At 40.0% G+C, this 7050-nt stretch overlaps 1 non-coding gene across 1 annotated transcript; it reads right to left on the bottom strand.

Annotated features, from left to right (window-relative positions):
* Positions 1–5649: 5649 nt before the first annotated feature.
* Positions 5650–5757, bottom strand: LOC130978596 (small nucleolar RNA R71). The gene has a single exon (XR_009086218.1). It is a non-coding gene; the product is annotated as a small nucleolar RNA R71 (small nucleolar RNA).
* Positions 5758–7050: the final 1293 nt, after the last annotated feature.

The following is a 7050-nucleotide window of genomic DNA, read 5'->3' on the forward strand; positions in this document are numbered from 1 at the left end:
TACTAGGGTTTACATGAGTAAGTAATTGATGCATAAATCCACTTCCGGGGCCCACTTGGTGTATGCTTGGGCTGAGCTTGATCAATCCACGAGCTGAGGCTTCTCTTGGAGTTGAACTCCTAGTTATGACGTGTTTTGGGCGTTCAACTCCGGATCATGACGTTTTTCTGGCGTTTAACTCTAGACAGCAGCATGTACTTGGCGTTCAACGCCAAGTTACGTCGTCAATTTCCGAATAAAGTATGGACTATTATATATTGCGGGAAAGCCCTGGATGTCTACTTTCCAACGCCGTTGAGAGCGCGCCATTTGGAGTTCTGTAGCTCCAGAAAATCCATTTCGAGTGCAGGGAGGTCAGAATCCAACAGCATCAGCAGTCCTTTTATCAGCCTTTTTCAGAGTTTTGCTCAAGTCCCTCAATTTCAGCCAGAAATTACCTGAAATCACAGAAAAACACACAAACTCATAGTAAAGTCCAGAAATGTGAATTTAACATAAAAACTAATGAAAACATCCCTTAAAGTAGCTTGAACTTACTAAAAACTACCTAAAAACAATGCCAAAAAGCGTATAAATTATCCGCTCATCACTGTGACCTATGCGAGAGGAAGAAAACGTCATCAACGAAGGGAAGAAGGTTCCACTGCTTCCGTGTCACTGTTGCCATGTCTTTTCACCGCCGATGCCATCGATGGAAGTCGTCGCCGTCGCCGAGCCACTGTATCGCCGGACGTCATCACAGGAGGACCACAGGGAGGGGCTCGCAAGTTCTGCCTCTGCTTCTGGTTTATGGAATTTGACAAGAACGCCCCTGCCGCTGCTAGAGCTGCTATCGCTATTGCTCTGGATCCATTCTGAACCGTTATCGTCACTGTTTAGCTAATGTTGATGCCTTCCATCATCACTGGAGCTTCCCAAAATCATCGTGGTTGCTACCAAGAAAGCTGAATGGGTGTTGGGAACTGCTAACGGAGCTGTTGTGTTTGGCGATTTTCGTGAGTTTCGACATTGAGGTAGGGGATTTATTTTTAAATTTAAATGTTTTTAATTTAGAATGCCTACAAAGTTAATTGGATAATTACAAATAGTTAATGATGGTTAAGAATTGATTAACTGATGTGAATTACTTGAAATGTGTTTGAGAATCGTTAACGGTTGTGATTACTGTGGATGTCACTGGGTTTTGTTATTGTGAGTAATTAACTTAACAAGATTCATTTTGATTAATGCTGTGACTGATATTGGTTTTCTAATTTTGATGGATTTGTTGGAAATTCTGATCTTATGTGATATTGTTGAACTAGTTAAAATCTGGTTGTGAATTGTATTTTGAATTACTGATTTTTGTGATGAGTTGGCTAAGATTCTGATCTTAAATGAGTAATTTTGAATTATTTGATATTGAATTGGAATGTTATATTGGAATGGCTGTGAAATGGACTTGTGACGGGTTGGAACTGGTTTAAATATGGCTACAAGTGGTGATTCATTTAATGTTACTTATTGTTCCGAGGGTTACCTGAAACTGTAGGTCGATCTCAGACGAGATCTTCTGTACTGGTCGGTGCTGTTGTGTTTGACTTGTTGGACTTGGTGGTGGTGCTGATCCTTCCTCACCGGAGGGTGGTGGTACCTGCAAGGGACTCTGATGCTTAAGTTAGCAAGGGTATTAAGCAGGTTTTTTAGTAGAATTAGAGTATGAGTTATACCTGGGTGCTCCAGTGTATTTATAATAGTGTGGAGTGACCTTCCCTTGAGATAAGATAGTTATTGATGAGCGGATAATTTGTATACTTTTTGGCATTGTTTTTAGTATGTTTTTGATATCTTTTAGTTAGATTTTAGTACATTTTTATTAGTTTTTATTTAAAATTCACTTTTCTGGACTTTACTATGAGTTTGTGTGTTTTTCTGTGATTTCAGGTATTTTCTGGCTGAAATTGAGGGACCTGAGCAAAAATCTGATTCAGAGACCAAAAAGGACTGCAGATGCTGTTGGATTCTGACCTCCCTGCACTCGAAGTGGATTTTCTGGAGCTACAGAAGCCCAATTGGCGCGCTCTCAACGGCGTTGGAAAGTAGACATCCAGGGCTTTCCAGCAATATATAATAGTCCATACTTTGTCCAAGATTTGATGGCCCAAACCCGCAAAGCAATCCGGCCTCAGGAATTCCAGCGTTAAACGCCGGAACAGGAATAAAAGTTGGAGTTAAACGCCCAAACTGGCATGGGAGCTGGCGTTTAACTCCAGAAAAGTTCTCTACACGAATTTCCTTGATTGCTCAGCCCAAGCACACACCAAGTGGGCCCGGAAGTGGATTTTTATGTCATTTACTCATCTTTGTACACCTAGGCTACTAGTTATCTATAAGTAGGACCTTTTACTATTGTATTTGTATGGAGACTTTGGTAGCTATCTTTGTTTTATGCTATCTTAGACCTCTGGGAGGCTGGCCATTCGGCCATGCCTAGACCCTGTTCTTATGTATTTTCAACGGTGGAGTTTCTACACACCATAGATTAAGGGTGTGGAGCTCTGCTGTACCTCGAGTATTAATGCAATTACTATTGTTCTTCCATTCAATTCCGCTTGTTCTTTTACCAAGATATCACTTGTTCTTCAACATGATGATGGTGATGATTGACGCCCATCACCACTCTCACCTATGAACAAGGTGATTGACAACCATTCTTGTTCTACAAGCATTCGAGGCTTAGTGAATATCTCTTGGATTCTTCGGAGTCTTCGTGGTATAGGCAGGACCTGATGGCAGCATTCAAGAGAATCCGGAAGGTCTAACCTTGTCTGTGGTGTTCTGAGTAGGATTCAATGACTGAATGACTGTGACGTGCTTCAAACCCTGAGGGCGGGGGCGTTAGCGATAACGCAAAAGAATCACTGGATTCTATTCCGCGCCTGATTGAGAACCGACAGATGAATTCCGCTATGCCGTGACAGGACATATGCAATCGCTTTCACTGAGAGGATGGGAGGTAGCTGCTGACAACAGTGAGACCCTATACGAGCTTGCCATGGAAGGGAGTAAGAAAGGATTGGATGAAGGCTGTAGGAAAGCAGAGAGACGGAAGGGAAGGCATCTTCATACACTTGTCTGAAGCTCATACACCAATGATATACATAAGTATCACTATCTTTATCTTCTATGTTATTTTCGTTCATCACCATATATATCTGAGTTTGCCTGACTAAGATTTACAAGATGACCATAGCTTGCTTCATTACTAACAATCTCCGTGGGATCGACCCTTACTCACGTAAGGTTTTATTACTTGGACGACCCAGTGCACTTGCTGGTTAGTTATGCGAAGTTGTGTAATGCCATGGTATTAAGCGCACCAAGTTTTTGGAGCCATTACCAGGGATTATGAGAGTTGTGAAAAAGTATAGTTCACAATTTCGCCGACCAAGTTTTTGGCGCCGTTGCCGGGGATTGTTCATGTTTTGAGCAAGCTTTTGGTAACATCAGAGCCAAGATCCGGCAACAACATCAAATTTTTGGTGTTATTGCCCGGGATTGTTTAGGCTGGACAACTGACGGTTCATCTTGTTGCTTAGATTAGGTATTTTTTTTCGAAATTCTTGAAGGTGAATTCTAGAGTTTCATGATGATTTGTTGAAATCTGGCTGGCTGAGAAGCCATGTCTAATCTGATTGGACCGAGGTTTCAACTTATCACCACAAGAGCTTGTTGATTTCGTATCAATCTTGCTGTTGGAGCAGTGATTTGCTAAGGCTTGGCTGACCTTGGTCATGTCTAGTGTTTTGGACCGAAGCTTTCTTTGAAAGCTTGGCTGGCTGTGAAGCCATGTCTAATTCCTGGACCGGAGCCTTAGACTAGCATTGCACTGATTCCTGGAATTCTCATTAAGAATTTTGATACTTTTTTTTCACTTAATTTTCGAAAAATACAAAAAAATTTGCAAAACCATAAAATCCCAAAAATATTTCTTGTTTGAGTCTAGAGTCTCATCTTAAGTTTAGTGTCAAATGCATGTTTTTGTTATATTTTTCGAATCCATGCATATATTTCTTTGTTTTGATCTTTGAATTCTATTGACTTGAAGTATTTTGTGTGTCTCATATGCATTTTCATGTTGTTAGTGTCAGTAGTACACAAACTGCTAAGTTTGGTGTCTTGCATGCATTGTTAATTGATTCCTTTTGCATTTTGATTATCAAAAAATCCAAAAATATTTTTAATTTGTGTCCTTTCAAGTCAATGATACAAAGAATTGAAGATTCAAAACATGCTGCAGAGGAATTATACAGAAAAAGCTGAGCATTCAAAAATGCCCAGTGAAGAAGGCAGACTGGCGTTTAAACGCCAGCCAGGGTACCTGGTTGGGCGTTTAACGCCCAAAAAGGGTGCATTTTGGGCGTTAAACGCCAGAATGTATACCATTCTGGGCGTTTAACGCCAGGATGGTGCTAGGGGGAAGATTTTGTTTTCAAATCAATTTTTTTCAAATTTTTCAAAATCAAATCTTTTTCAAATCAAATCTTTTCAATCAAATGTTTTCAAAATCAATTTCTTTCCTTTTTAAAAGATACTTACTAACAATTAATGATTTGATTGAACATCACAAGATTGTTACCTTTTCTGTTGAGAAAGGTTTGAATGTTTCAAATCATATCTTTTCTTGTTAAGCAAGTCATTCATTTTTAAAATCATATCTTTTCAAATAGTTTTCAAATCATATCTTCTCAATCACACTTTTTTTAAATCTTTTTAACCACATCTTTTTCAAAACAGTTTTCAATCAAATCTTTTTAATTTCTAATTTCAAAATCTTTTTCAAAAATCACTTGGTTTCTTTTCCACTTTTATTTTCGAAAATTAATTAATGTTTTTCAAAATAACTTCAAAATTTTTCACTTGATTTTCGAAAATAAACTTCCCTCCTTCCCACATCCTTCTATTTATGGAGTGCCACTCCTTCTCAATGCACAATTCGAACCTTATCTAACTAAAGTTCGAATTTATCTTCTCCTTCTTCTTTCTATTTCTCTTTTCCTCTGACACTTAAAGGAATCTCTATACTGTGACATAGAGGATACCACATTTTCTTGTTCCCTTCTCTTTCATATGAGCAGGAGCAAGGACAAAGGCATTCTTGTTGAAGCTGATCCTGAACCCGAAAGGACTCTGAAGAGAAAGCTAAGAGAAGCCAAAGCACAACTCTCTTTAGAGGACCTGACCGAATTCTTCAAGGAAGAAAACATGGCAGCAGAAAACAACAACAATGCAAACAATGCAAGGAAGGTGCTGGGTGACTTTACTGCACCTACTCCTGATTTTTATGGGAGAAGCATCTCTATCCCTGCCATTGGAGCAAACAACTTTGAGCTTAAGCCTCAATTAGTTTCTCTAATGCAACAGAATTGCAAGTTCCATGGACTTCCAATGGAAGATCCTCATCAGTTTTTAGCTGAATTCTTGCAAATCTGTGACACAGTCAAGACTAATGGGGTTAACCCTGAGGTCTATAGACTGATGCTATTCCCTTTTGCTGTAAGAGACAGGGCTAGAATATGGTTGGATTCTCAACCTAAAGAAAGCCTGGACTCTTGGGAAAAGCTAGTCAATGCCTTCTTGGCAAAATTCTTTCCACCACAAAGATGGAGTAAGCTTAGAGTGGAAGTCCAAACCTTTAGACAAAAGGATGGAGAATCCCTCTATGAAGCTTGGGAAAGATACAAACAATTAATCAGAAAATGTCCTTCTGACATGCTTTCTGAATGGAGCATCATAGGTATTTTCTATGATGGTCTCTCTGAACTATCTAAGATGTCCTTGGATAGCTCTGCAGGAGGATCTCTTCATCTGAAGAAGACGCCTACTGAAGCTCAAGAACTGATTGAAATGGTTGCAAATAACCAATTCATGTACACTTCTGAAAGAAATCCTGTGAACAATGGAACTAGTCAGAAGAAAGGAGTTCTTGAGATTGATGCTCTGAATGCCATACTGGCTCAGAATAAGATATTGACTCAACAAGTCAATTTGATTTCTCAAAGTCTGTCTGGAATGCAAAATGCACCAAACAGTACTAAGGATGCTTCATCTAAGGAAGAAGCTTATGATCCTGAGAACCCTTCCATGGAAGAGGTGAATTACCTAGGAGAACCCTATGGAAACACCTATAATTCTTCATGGAGAAATCACCCAAATCTCTCATGGAAGAATCAAGAGAGACCTCAACAAGGTTTCAATAACAATAATGGTGGAAGGAACAGGTTTAGCAATGGCAAGCCTTTTCCATCATCTTCTCAGCAACAGACAGAGAGTTCTAAGCAGAATACTTCTGACTTAGCAACAATGGTCTCTGATCTAATAAAGACCACTCAAAGTTTCATGAATGAAACAAGGTCCTCCATCAGAAATTTGGAAGGACAAGTGGGTCAGCTGAGCAAGAAAGTTACTGAACTCCCTCCTAGCACTCTCCCAAGTAATACAGAAGAAAATCCAAAAGGAGAGTGCAAAGCCATAGACATGGCCGAATTCTGGGAGGAAGGAGAGGCAGTGAACGCCACTGAGGAAGACCTCAATGGGCGTGCACTGGCCTCCAGTGAGTTCCCCAATGAGGAACCATGGGAATCTGAGGCTCAAAACGAGACCATAGAGATTCCATTGGACTTACTTCTGCCATTCATGAGCTCTGATGAGTATTCTTCCTCTGAAGAGGATGAGTATGTTACTGAAGAGCAAGTTGCTAAATACCTTGGAGCAATCATGAAACTAAATGACAAGTTATTTGGAAATGAGACTTGGGAGGATGAACCTCCCTTGCTCACCAAAGAACTGGATGACTTGTCTAGGCAGAAACTACCTCAAAAGAGGCAGGATCCTGGGAAGTTTTCTATACCTTGTACCATAGGCACCATGACCTTCAAGAAGGCCTTGTGTGACTTAGGGTCAAGTGTAAACCTCATGCCCCTCTCTGTAATGGAGAAATTAGGGATCCTTGAGGTGCAAGCTGCAAGAATCTCATTAGAGATGGCAGACAATTCAAGAAAACAAGCTCAT

This window comes from Arachis stenosperma, chromosome 4 (genome assembly GCF_014773155.1).
Source record: "Arachis stenosperma cultivar V10309 chromosome 4, arast.V10309.gnm1.PFL2, whole genome shotgun sequence".
NCBI lineage: Eukaryota > Viridiplantae > Streptophyta > Magnoliopsida > Fabales > Fabaceae > Arachis > Arachis stenosperma.